Source organism: Corvus moneduloides, chromosome W, assembly GCF_009650955.1.
Source record: "Corvus moneduloides isolate bCorMon1 chromosome W, bCorMon1.pri, whole genome shotgun sequence".
NCBI classification, from domain to species: Eukaryota; Metazoa; Chordata; class Aves; order Passeriformes; family Corvidae; genus Corvus; species Corvus moneduloides.
In genome coordinates, this window is record NC_045510.1 from 9,804,835 (window position 1) to 9,818,661 (window position 13,827).

Here is a 13,827-nt window from a genome sequence, read left to right on the forward strand (position 1 = left end):
GAATTGTTCCTAGCTCGATGGGCCCTTGATGCCTCAGGTCATCAAGGCAGAGATGCCACCTATAGGTGGGCACGAGACCGAGGGGTGGATCTAACCATGGACAGTATCTCCCAGGTTATCCATGACTGTGAGACATGCGCTGCGAAGAAGCAGGCCAAGAGGGTGAAGCCCCTGTGGTATGGTGGGCGATGGTCCAAATACAAGTATGGGGAGGCCTGGCAGATTGATTGCATCACACTGCCTCAAACATGCCAAGGCAAGCGCTATGTGCTCACAATGGTAGAAGCCACCACTGGATGGCTGGAGACCTACCCTGTGCCTCACGCTACAGCCCGTAACACCATCTTGGGTCTTGAAAAGCAAGTCCTTTGGAGGCATGGTACCCCTGAGAGAATTGAATCTGACCATGGGACTCATTTTAAGAATAGCCTTATTAACACCTGGGCTAGAGAACATGGCATTGAGTGGGTGTACCATATCCCTTACCATGCACCACCTGCAGGCAAAATGGAACGGTGCAATGGATTGTTGAAAACCACCCTGAAGGCACTAGATGGGGGAACTTTCAAAAATTGGGAACAGAATCTAGGAAAGGCCACCTGGTTAGTTAACACCCGAGGTTCCACCAATAGAGCTGGTCCAGCCCAATCTGAATCCCTGCATACAGTAGACGGAGATAAGGTCCCAGTAGTGCATGTCAGAGGTCTGTTAGGAAAGACTGTTTGGGTTAATTCTGCCTTGAATACAGACAAACCCATCCGTGCGGTTGTTTTTGCTCAGTGACCTGGTTGCACATGGTGGGTAATGCAGAAAGATGGAACAACACGTTGTGTACTGCAGGGAGATCTGATTGTTGTGTGAAAACCACCTGTAATGTGAAATGCCTGTATGCCACTGCTTCCTGAGTGTCACTGTCACTGTTTGTACATAGCGGTATATATGTATATGTATGTATTAATGTGTGTTTGTAGAGTTAGAATATATTAGTTTGGGCATTGAGCCAACGATATGGAATAAGGGGTGGAATGTCTTGGGGTGTCGTTATGATGTGTATCCCATATCACTGCCTATGCCCAGAAATTAATTCTTGTACCTTTCTATGCCTTTAAACTGAGCCTGAGAGGAGGAAGGAAAAACTGAGCAAAACTTTTTCAAAGCAGTTTGCAGCTTGTTCAAAGTCACACAGAAATAGGGACTTTTCTTTCCAGCTGCGGCGAGGGAGTGAGGAAGCACCCGGCTTGCAGTTTTGGGGTTTTTTTCCAGTCAGCTTTTGGCCAGTTTTTCAGTTTCTTTTTCTCCAGAGAGAGACTGAGAGTTGAACCTTTTTTCCTTCCCTGGAATTTCGGATTTTCTCCCTTTTCTGCTGGACTGCTTCAATATCAGAGGACATCGGGAGGACTTTCCACTGAGCACAGAGGGTCTGGCCCTGGGCCAAGCCCCAGCTCTGAGGAGACCAAAGGGAAGACTCTAACACTTTCCCAGGTTTTTTTCTTCACAGCGCAAGATTTTATTGTTTAGCATTATTTTCCTTCTCCTGTGTGTTTGTTAAATAAGTAGTTTTTATCTCTTTCACTTTCCTTCGAGGAAAATTTATTTCTTCCCGAACCTGGTGGGGGGAGGGGTGGTTGTGCCTTCTCTCAGAGGATATATCTCTAAATTTGGCCAATCCAGAACAGATGTTAAGGTACTCCAATGCTTCCAGAGGAGGGCAACAAAGCTGATGGAAAGCATGTCCTATGAGGAGCAACTAAAGTCTCTGTTTCTCTAGTTTAGGGAAAAGGGAGGCTGGGAGGAGACCTCATTGCTCTCTATAGCTTTCTGAGGAAGGGAATTGGAGAGGGAGGTGCTGATCTTTTCTCCCTGGTATCCGGTGATAGGATGTGTGGGAATAGTTCAAAGCTGCATCAGTGGATGTTTCGACCTGACATTAGGAAGCATTTCGTTACCAAGAGGGTGGTCAAACACTGGAAGAGGCTTCCTAGAGAGGTGGGCAATGCCCTGTTCATGTCAGTGTTTAAGAGGCATTTGGACAATGCCCTCAATGACATACTTTAACTTTTGGCAGCCCTGAAGTGGTCAGACAGTTGGATTGGGTAATTTTAAACTATTGTTACTAGTAATAATATTTTTAGTGAGAGGAAAAAAGCATTTTGTGCTGTTAATAAATTAAAATTTCATTATAAATATTGTTTATTTTATCTTAATCTTGTCCTTTTAATTTTTTTTATGTTTTAAAATGCTTATAATATATTATTATTGTAGTATTTGTATATAATTTAAATATAAATAAATGCACATATCTTAGAATCACAGAATATCCTGAGATGGAAGGGATCCACAAGGATCATCAAAGTCCAATTCCTTGCCCTGCACAGGACATCCCCAAGAACCACACCATGTTCCAAACACTTCTTGAACTCAGACAGGCTTGGTGCTGTGACCACTTCCCTGGGGAGCCTGTTTCAGTGCCCAACCACTCTCTGGGTGAAGAATCTTTTCCTAATAGCTAACTTAAACCTCCCCTGACACAACTTCAGGCCATTCCCTCAGGTCCTGTCACTGGTCACCACAGAGAAGAGATCAGTGTCTGCCCTTCCACTTCCCCTCATGAGGGAGCTGTATACTGCTATGAGGTCTCCCCTCAGTCTCCTCTTCTCCAGGCTGAACAAGCCAAGTGACTTCAGCCGTTCCTCATGAGGCTTCCCCTCAAGGCCCTTCATCATATTCGTAGCCCTCCTTTGGACGCTTTCTAATAGCTTTATATCTTTCTTATATTGTGGCACCCAAAACTACATACAGTACTCAAGTTGAAGCCACACCAGTGCAGAGTAGAGCAGGACAGTCCTCTCTGTCGACCATCTGGCAATGCTGTGCTGGATGCACCCCAGGACATGGTTGGCCCTCCTGACTGCCAGGGCACACTGTTGACTTATATTCAACTTGCCATCAACCAGAAGCTCCAGGTCCCTTTCTTCAGTGCTGTTCTCTAGCGTCTCATTCCCCAGTATGTCCATACATCCAGGGTTGCCCTGTCCTGAGTACAGAATCTGGCACTTGACTTTGTTAAACTTTATACAGTTGGTGATTGCCCAGAGCTGTAATTTGATTAGAAAGGGCTTATTTCTTTAACCTATATCCTGTACACCCCAAGGTAGGCTAACAAGCTTTCTCCTCTACACAGACACATGGGCACATGGGCATAGGCACACAGTGACACATATGCAAGGACAGATTAGGCCTCCCCTGCAGCACCTCTCTTTTGTAAGGCCAGACTCACAAGGGATTCAAAGCCACCTCCGAGCAGTCTAGGCTCCACATCCTTAGGAGCACCTAGGACACATTCTCCCATGGATTCTCCCAAGTCTCAGAGGGGAGGAGAAGGGAGGGATTTTGCCCTCTTCCAGTATCCTAAGGATTTTTCACAAGCCCAGCCGGGTTGGAATTGTAAAAGGATGAGAGCCCGGGGATCCCGGCGGGGGGAGAGATGCAGTCCAAAACCAATTTGGTTGATAAGCGCAAAACTCCGTTTATTAGCAATCGAAAGGCACTTATATAGTATACCAGCTTGTTAACTCCTAAGTGGCTTAAAGCTTATCAAAGCACATTTCTACTTTTACATAATTGGACTTACATTGGCAAGCTTCCATAGTCATGTTATGATTAAAAGAATTCGGTGGTCACCTCCCTTCTCTGGGTCTTATCTGAACAGCTGCATCGTTTCAAAACTCCCTCTTTATTCCCAGGCTTGTTTCTCACACCAGTGCTTTCTCATGCAGGCAGTTTCTCACACAAACCTTTGCTTGCAGGCCTTTTGCTTGTACAGGCCTATTGCTTGTACAGTTTTTCTATAGATCCCATAATTCTATCAATGATCCATGCCCCGGATCCTTTAATAATTGCAACACTGCCCCACATCAATCTGTGGCTGGAAGTCTTTCATCTCTGGGCCAGGGCAGGGGCTGGGGCTTAGGCTGCCCCAACATGGGCTCAGCCTTGGGCTGAAAAGGAGGTGTTACCCAAAATTTGGTAAAAATAAAAGAAACTCCTTAACACCAATGTAGCATTAAGAAGCAGGCATTCTTTATTCGGCCAGATGCACGAGGGAATATTTCCTCTGAAATACCATGCATTCTGAGTACAGGGAAGTTCCTGTTTATATACTATATTTTACATACATATTCATTGATTGTCCCAGAATAAACATACATATGGTAATCATTTCCCCAAAATCATTAACATATTTTCCCTCTCCTTTACGCATGTGTTCTTCTGTCCTGGGGGTCTCTTTGGTGGTCCCTAGTGGTCAGTGACCCCAAAGTCATAGCTGACCCCCTGGTGAACTGCTAAAGTTGGCAGAAACTGGAGCTGGCTGCCTTCCAGTTCTCCTTACACAATGGGCATTGTGCAGTTCCATGGGCCAGTGGGCTTTGAAGAATAAGCACTGTGTTAGCCCACCAGGTGTAGACAATTTTTCATCTGGCAACAGAGGGGGCTGAGGTACATGTAAAGTGCTGTGGAGCACTTACCAGGCACCATGGATTAGTCCAGATGAGGGTCACCTTAATGGTTCCCACAGATGCTGTGGCCTTAGCATTCTTTCCTCTTAACTGAAATGACAGGGGAGCAATTAAGAGTCCTTTTGGGGGAAGAAACAGACAGTCATCTTGGATATAACTGGAATATCTGCAAAACATTCAAGCAGCTCATTCAGCAAAGCGCACACGTGTATATACATGTGCAGGAGCATCTCATTAAATATTAGAAGACCTGTCTGCAATCTACAAGCAGCAGCAATTGTTCCCACATCTTTCAGTCCTGCCCTATACTAAGGGGCCATGGAGGAGGTTTTTAAAATAAAGTGCTGCAAATATGGAAAATAGGTCACTGATATTATTTGCCTTCGCACAGAGTCTAATTGTAACAAAATTCCTTTCTTCCATCCATCTCTGCTAGCTGCAGGCTACTTAGCCAGACAAATATTCACTGTGCAGAAAGCCTCTAGTTGAAAAGGCAGCACAAAATTTCACTCCACTGTTTGAGGGACAGTGTTCTAGCAAGGTCCTTCAGTCTGCCATCTCAGTTGAGCTAGGGGATGAATATCCATGCAACATCAAGGATGCAAGGATTATTGATGTGTTAGAAATCTCAGAAGTACCTGAGAATGGTCACACAGGAATTAGGGCTTCTCCCCACAAAAAGGTGGAAGTGTCATTAGTCCAACTGAAGTGCACCTACACCAATGCACACACCATGGACAACAAACAGGAGTAATTGGAGGCTATGATGCAGCAGGTAAACTATGATATAGTTTCCATCACAGAAACCTGGTGGGATGACTTGCACAACTGGAGTGCTACAATGGATGGCTATAAACTCTTCAAAAGGGATAAGCAAGGCAGGAGAGGCAGTGGGGTAGCTCTGTATGTTAGGGAGTGTCTCAATTGCCTGGAGCTTGATGATGGTGCTGATGGAGTTGAGTGTTTATGGGTAAAAATCAGGAGGAAGGCCAACAAGGCAGATGTCCTGGTAAGTTTGTTATAGACCACCCAAGCAGGATGAAGAGGCAGAACAAAAATTCTGTAAGCAGCTGGGAGAAGTCTTGTGATTGCTGGCCCTTGTTCTCATGGGGAACTTCAACTTACCAGATGTCTGATGAAAATATGACACAGCAGAAAACAGTCCAGGAGTGAGACCGATAGGTAAAGCTTTGTAAAGGAAAGGCCTGGTAAAATGATGGCTCCGGCCTGTTACTTAGCCTAAGTAGAAAAGGACTGTGGGAGAGTGACTCAGCTAGAATAGAGGAAGTGAGGCATGCCACGTGAATGCCTCATTCCCGCACCATGGTGTATGGTAGTTGGTTAAATTGGGTTTTTTGTGCCTTAAAATTGTGTAAACTAACAACTGACTGACACTGTTGGGGCTGCCCAAGGCAGCACAGCGTCCAGCTGCAGACGTCCTTGGTGTCAGCTGCAGCTAGCAGGGAAAGCTGGCTCCTTCGCAAGGAGCGATGTGAGGACCTGTTAATCCATTGCTTTTCCTATTTCACATGTTCCCCCTGTTCCCTGCCCTAGCCCTGGCCACTCCCTCAGTTTCTCCCTATTTGCTCCTGTACCCCAACCCTGCCCAGGGACCGCCCTTGGGCCCCTGACAAAACCACCCTGCACCCAGACCTCGTGGTCTCGCTACCTCTGAACATCGCGGGGATAAGATGTGATTGGGGCCATCTCAAACCCTCATGAGAGACCCTTCTCTACCTTCTTTACCACCACTGCATTGTAACGCTGCTAGCTACTGGAGCCAGATTGAGGGGCTGACCAAAATGGACTCCGGGATGCAACTAGTCACATAGCCCTAGGTAACCCCCGCTGAGCTCTCAGGGAGCAGCAGCCTGCTAGGCAGAGTCTCGAAGTTACAACAGAGCGAGCCCCAAACAAAGATGATGTAAAAGCATCGGCAGAGGCAAAGGATGAGAGAGGGGTCTTTGTATAGGTTCCAGCTGGTTTATTGCAGGTAGAGGGTCCAGGGACAAAGACAAGGGAGTGAGACAGAACGCAGTATTTTATACAGGGGTGGAACAAAGGGAAACAACCAATGGGGATTGACTGAGGAGGAGGAGACAACAGAGGAATATCCAATAGGGATAACTTAAGGGAGGGAATTACATGAGTAGACCAATGGGGGGTCGAAGAAGGGACAACTTTCCGGAACTAATACATAAGCAACTAGGGGAAATACATAAACATGAACTTATACATAAAACTGGGTGGAGAACTCCTGAACAAATAAAACATGTAAACTAAGAACCACTAAGAACATGGGAACGCGCCATAACCAAGGGGTGAGGATTAGACCTTGGTGTTCTGGAGGCCTGTCCACCAGTCCTCTGAATGTTCTGCTGCAGTGGCCACCGCCTCATGCACCATAACAACCGACTAACGGCATAAAAAGGCCAGGTTTTTTGTAAATAAGGTTCCTCCTTTGCACCTGCCTGGGGACTCCTTGCTGCTCCATATCGCTACAACTGGCACCCAAACGCAGAAGACTACCCTACGACAAAGAGCGGACCTCGCCCGGGATCGAAGCCCCCAGGCCCCAGGAGCGGCCCCAGCCTGTGACCTACACCGGTTCCCATGGACCCCCCGCAGTGGCCCCAGGCAGTGCCCAAGCCCACGCAAAGGACTCCGGTGGCAGCTCCAGTCAACGCATCCCTACAGTGAACTCTGGCAATGAGCTCCGGCATCAAACCCAGGCAGCAGGCTTAGACAACCCGAGTGAACTCTCAGCTTCACCTTATCAAACTTCAGTGTGCGCATTCAACACTTTAAGGTGAGCTGCGATTAATAATGGGTACTAAGCTGTCCCTTGAGCAGAAACAGACCCTAGAGTTGGTGCAGCAGCTTTTACAAAGGCAGAACAGAGACATTTCTGATGCTAAATTACTTTCTTTCCTAGATTGGATTTCTAAGCATATCAAAGATCTCCTGCCAGCCAGCATTTATCACCTAGATGCTTGGCAAACGGTTGAGCAAAAGCTTTTCTACCTTGCTAGTGCGGGTGATGTCTGTGCATCCAGGCATCTCAAGACTTGGGGAATTATAATAGCAGCTCTCACAGAATCTAATGCAGGTTTGGCTGCCCTGCTCCCCTGGGAACCTGTCTCCCCCTCCACACAGCTGGTTCTTCGGGTGGCTGTCTTCCAGGGAGACGCATTCCTGCATAACAGCTCCCCCACATTCCAGTCTCCTCCGGGTGCTAGAGCTCCCTCACCGCCCGCCCTCCCCACCTCCACCCCTCCCAACCCTGCCTCTGTGCTGCCTACTCCTCCCACAACCTCTGTGCTGCCTAGACCTCCCAGCCCCGCCTCTGTGCCGCCCACCTCTCCTACAACCTCTCCGCTGCCCACGGCTTCTCCCGCAGTACCTCCTCTTTTGCCGCCCGCCCTCTTGGAACACACCCCCCCCCACGGCTGTTTCACAAGCCCCCCCCCCACGGCTGCTTCACTTCTGCCAAACGCTGCAGCTGACTGTGGCCTCCCAGCCTTGAATGCAGACATCTCTACAGCTGCGGTGAATATCAAGACCTCTCCGACTAGTTCCCTGCCCTAGCAGGGCCTCTGGAATGCTGCAGCTACCCCGCCCCCATGCGGGCTCCCGGGCCAAGCCACCCCCCTGCCTAGGACACCCCAAGACCTCCCGGCCAGCTCCACTGCCCCTCTGAAGACTGTTACTTTGAATAGCTATTCAGACACGGCATCTTGTAATGCCCAGGTGGTACAGCAACTCTACCCTACACATGATCAGAATAGGGTCCCCCCATATCTGACTGCGCACCCAGTTGTCTACGAGCAGGCCAGGCCTCCATCCTATAAAGATGTACAGTACTCTGACCTGAAGGAGTTGTGCAGGCTGGCACAAGACACGGGTGCATCTTCTGAGCAACTCATTACATATCTACAGACATTAAGTTCTGCCTATATTCTCAATCCTGCTGACTGGAAAAATATGATGAGGATGGTCCTGACAATGACCCAGTATCTTGTCTGGTTCGCGGACTACCGTTTGTCTTGCCTGTCTCAGGCAGGGCGCATAGAGCAGAGGGATCCCCCTGTGTGCCGGTTTGGTCAAATTTAGAAATATATCCTCTGAGAGAAGGCACAACCACCCCTCCCCCACCAGGTTCAGGAAAAAAAAATTCTTCTCAAAGGAAAGAGATAAAAACTATTTATTTACCTGTAGTGGTTTGGTCTAAGATACTCATTACTGTTTATCTTCTGTGAGATAAGAATTAGGAGAAACGCAAAGCAGGCACCAACATTGAAAGAATATAAAGAAGTTTATTAACAGACCTAAAAGAAGAAAAGAAAAACCCACACCTTCAGAACTCTTCTCCTCCCCCCACCTTCCTCCCTTCTCCCAGTGACAATGTAAAAAGACAACCCTTAAGATGTTCAGTCTGTTTACCACTTCCATAATAACCTTGTTCAGTCCATTTAGGGAGAGGAGTCTCTCTTGCTCATGCTATGAACACATTATCAGAACGAGACAGCTGCCCACTTCCAAATAACTTTGTTCAGTCCATTTAGGAAGAGGAGTCTCTGCTCGAATGTGAGTCCCTTCCCCCAACTTGCAGCTTTTCCCACAACTGCTTTTGAGGGTCCACTCTTGAAGGTTTTTGGGGTACAATTTTAAGGTTGAGCTGTTCAGAAACAAAAGTTCTCTTCACCCATCTCTAGGAGCATTTCATCTCTAAGAACAGAGGCCCTTCTCCTTCCCTGGGAGCAAAGGGTCTTCCTCATCATCTTTAGGACTATCTCCGGGAGCATCTCTAGGATCTGAGGTTTTCTCCTTTCCCATTTGGAGCAAAAGTCCTCAGTGCTTCCATCTCTCCCTGTCCAAACTTCTCATGAAATTACAGCTGCGTCAGCATCTGCCTATCTCAGCGCAGGTGCTTTTGCTTACAAGTTGAACACTCCACCCCCCATATCTTCATGAAATTACAACGGGTACTCTGATATATCATAGCTTCACAAAAGAATTTCAGCTTTTAGCATCTCCTCTTTCTTCTCCCTCAGGTTTTCAGCTCTTCACAGCACTAAAAGGGTTAATCTCACCTCGGCCTTGCAGCTGGAATGTGGCTTATCGCGGGGGGGGGGGGGGGGGGGGGGGGGGGGGGGGAGGGGGGGGGGGAGGTCCACGGGTGGAACAGGGCCCATCGGCTCCAGGATGGCCGTGGCCCACTGGCCCCCACACAGGGCCCGCAGCCACCTGTCCCAGCACCGGAAACGAGAGAGAGCTGTGGGGGGGTTTGTCTATTCTTAAGTGTGTATCACAGAGGCGGTCACAATTTTAAGTGCCTTAAAGAATTGTCCATATTCAAACTGGCCAGCTGATAGGTTCTATCAGGTCATGGGGGAAGCTGTAAGCACTCCTTTGCGAGAACATCACTTCCGAGAATATGCTAGGTAACCCATGTCATTACCAAACACACAGGAAAAGGATAATAATGCTAAATAATAAAAACCCTCACCCTGCTGAGAGAAACCTGGGACAATTTCAGAGTCCTTCCATAGATCTCTCTCTCCCCTTCCTTGGAGCAGGGACGGGGTGGTGGGCCCACCTCCAGGGGCAAGGCGTTGGTGGAAAGTCCTCCCAATGTATTCTGATGCTGAAACCGTCCAGCAGAGAGAAAAGGGAGAAAAAACAAAATCCCAGGAAAACAAAAGTTCAACTCTCCAAAGAAAAAAAAGACCTGGGGAAAAAAAAACTGCTGAAAAGCTGGCTGGAAAGAAAAGCAAGCCGAGTGCTTCCCTTCCCTCCCGCTCTCCTGCCACAGCTGAAAAAAAAAAGTCTCTATCACTATGTGACCTTGGATAAGCTGCAAACTGCTTTGAAAAAGTTTTGCTCAGTCTTTTCCTTCCCCCTCTCTGGCTCAGTTTAAAGGCATAGAAAGGTACAAAAATTAATTTCTGGGCATAGGGCAGCAATATGGAATACACATCATAAAGTCACCCAAAGACATTCCACCCCTTATCCCATAGCGTCAGCTCAATGCCCAAATTAATATATTCTAACTCTACAAACACACATTAATACATACATATACATATATACCGCTATGTACAAACAGTGACAGTGACACTCAGGAAGCAGAGGTATACATCCATTCCACATACCATGTGGTTTTCACCCAACAATCAGATCTCCCTGCGGTACACAACGTGTTGTTCCATCTTTCTGCATTACCCACCATGTGCAACTCGGTCCCTGAGCAAAAACAACCCCATGTATGGGTTTCTCTGTACTCGAGGCAGAATTAATCCAAACAGACTTTCCTAAGAGACCTCTGACATGCATTACGGGAACCTTAACTCCGTCTACTGTATGCAGGGATTCAGATTGGGCTGGACCAGCTCTATTGGTGGAACCTCGGGTGTTAACTAACCAGGTGGCCTTTGCCAGATGCTATTCCCAATTTTTGAAAGTTCCCCCATCTAGAGCCTTCAGGGTGGTTTTCAACAATCCATTGCACCGTTCCATTTTGCCTGCAGGTGGTGCATGGTAAGGGATGTGGTACACCCACTCAATGCCATGTTCTCTAGCCCAGGTGTTAATAAGGCTATTCTTAAAATGAGTCCCATGGTCAGATTCAATTCTCTCAGGGGTACCATGCCTCCAAAGGACTTGCTTTTCAAGACCCAAGATGGTGTTACGGGCTGTAGCGTGAGGCACAGGGTGTGTCTCCAGCCATCCAGTGGTGGCTTCTACCATTGTGAGCACATAGCGCTTGCCTTGGTGGGTGTGAGGCAGTGTGATGTAATCAATCTGCCAGGCCTCCCCATACTTGTATTTGGACCATCGCCCACCATACCACAGGGGCTTCACCCGCTTGGCCTGCTTGATTGCAGCGCATGTCTCACAATCATGGATAACCTGGGAGATACTGTCCATGGTTAGATCCACCCCTCGGTCTCGTGCCCACCTATAGGTGGCATCTCTGCCTTGATGACCTGAGGCATCATGGGCCCATCGGGCTAAGAACAACTCTCCCTTGTGTTTCCAGTCCAAGTCTACCTGTGACATTTCTATCTTTGCAGCCTGATGTACCTGCTTGTTGTTTTGGTGTTTTTCATTAGCCCTACTCTTGGGGACATGGGCATCTACATGGTGGACTTTTACAACCAGCTTTCTTACTCGGGCAGCGATGTCTTTCCATTCTTCAGCTGCCCAGATTGGTTTTCCCCTAGGCTGCCAATTAGCTTTTTCCCACTTTTCCAGCCATCCCCATAGAGCATTGGCTACCATCCATGAATCAGTGTAGAGGTATACCTTTGGCCACTTCTCTCTTTCAGCAATGTCCAGAGCTAGTTGAACGGCTTTGAGTTTGGTGAGTTGGCTTGATCCACCTTCTCCTTCAGTAGCTTCTGCAACCCGTTGTGTGGGACTCCATACGGCTGCTTTCCACTTTCGTTTCATCCCTACAAAGTGAAAAGAACCGTCGGTGATAAGAGTGTAGCGTGTCTTCTGATGGTAGTTGCTTGTATGGTGGAGCTTCTTCAGCACGTGCCACTTGTTCTTGTTCCTCTTCATCAGTGAGACCAAAGTTTTCACCTTCAGGCCAATTTGTGATTATTTCCAAGATCCCAGGGCGATTCAGTTTCCCGATACAGGCCCGCTGTGTGATGAGAGCAATCCATTTGCTCCATGTGGCATTGGTGGCATGGTGGGTAGAGGGAACCTTTGCTTTGAACATCCACCCCAGCACCGGTAGTCGGGGTGCCAGGAGTGTTGCTGTGACCCAGCCCACTGTTGGGCTGGGGCAGCGTGATGCCAATCAATCCTGGCCCATCCCCTGGATCGAGTTGCCCAAAGTGGCAGACTCAGAGGGTGGGTTGATGGGCGGCTCAGAAGCCTAAGCCGCACCCCCCTGGGCAGCGCCCGGGTACAAGCTGCCTCCTCAGGTTCGGGAAAATTCTCGGTTACTCAGTTGTTCATTGGTTCTGTTATAACTCCCTCCTCTCGGTTTCCCCCAGTGGTTCTTGTTAAATTGTGTTTTCCCCCAGCTTTGAAGAAGGGGCAGTCAATAACTAACTCATGTAAGCACAAGTTAACTATTGGGAGACAGCAAATGTTAGTTCAGACAGATGTTAATTACAAAGCCTAAGAAGCCAAATTCACCCTAATCTTGTCAAGATAGAGGGGACAAGGATCATCTCAGAGACTGCTGAATCATTACTCAAAGGACTACGCATGCCCAGGGAGAAAGGTGAAAAGTTCATGAGAGGATGACTACTGGTTTTCATCAGAAAGACCCCCGAGGAAGAGGAGAGGTCTTCCTCAGTGCGACCACCAGGACACACAGCGCATGCGTGGCCCATATGATAATGACTTCCGAGAAATATTTTGTATAACCACACCTGTCCCAAGGAATGTGATGAATATTCATAATTTAACCCTTAATACTGTGTTGTAGAGAGCACCAGGTGTGTGTGTGTTTGGAGGAGCGATCCCCACACACCTGGCACACCGAATAAAGCAAATACCCACTTCTCTGACTCTGTCTCTGAAGTGTCTCCTGGCCCAGTTGCGGCGTGATTCATCTGGCACCCCGAGATGGGACCCTCTCTGCCCAGCTGCCGGATCCAGGGGTAAGCAGACCTCCCAGTCGCGACCCTGAATTTTCAGGGGGAGCTCAGCTGTCCTTTGGCTCACGGCGGGGGCAGACAAGGACCATCTGCACCAAATTAAGGTATTTGCTATTCCTTTTAAACACAGAAATACCTGCAGGTCCAGGGTTCGAGTCCCTGAGGGTGGGTTGAAAGTCCCGAGGAAGACTGGGTCTCCCAAAATTAGTCCTGGGCAAGAGGAAAAGTACTTTTAAGGGGTTGGACGCCAACTTTTAACGGGGTTGGACCCCACTGTGAAAGGTACCTTTAAGGGGTTGGACCCCGCTGTCGTGTGCTATTGTACTGCTATTTTTGTTTTGTCTGTTGCTATTCTGCTGCTGTGTGAGTGAGAGCGGATGAGACGTGCTGTCAAAGTACGAAGCGAGTGAGGGGCTCTATCTGCAGTTCCGTACCCCGGCGATGGGCTCGGCCAGAGAAAAGCGAAGTGTTTGGCAAAGAGTGAATGAGAATAAATCTTATAAACCGTTGGTTTGGAATTCAACCTTACTGTCCAAAGGGGGGCAGATTTTAGAGGAGAAAAAAATTTTTAGCTATTGAATTGAAAACATCCAGACCCCAAACACCTTTCTAATGTAGCTCCATCTGATTTCCCTTTTGAAATCCTGTGTTTAGTGTATGAAAACAGTTGTGAAGCTTGTGTTTGT

At 48.0% G+C, this 13,827-nt stretch overlaps 1 long non-coding RNA gene across 1 annotated transcript; it reads right to left on the minus strand.

Annotated features, from left to right (window-relative positions):
* Positions 1 to 2,647: 2,647 nt before the first annotated feature.
* LOC116437429 lies at positions 2,648 to 13,381 on the minus strand. Its single transcript, XR_004237294.1, has 3 exons — positions 13,278 to 13,381; positions 11,836 to 11,841; positions 2,648 to 2,661 (listed from the first exon to the last, which is right to left on the minus strand). It is a non-coding gene; the product is annotated as an uncharacterized LOC116437429 (long non-coding RNA).
* Positions 13,382 to 13,827: the final 446 nt, after the last annotated feature.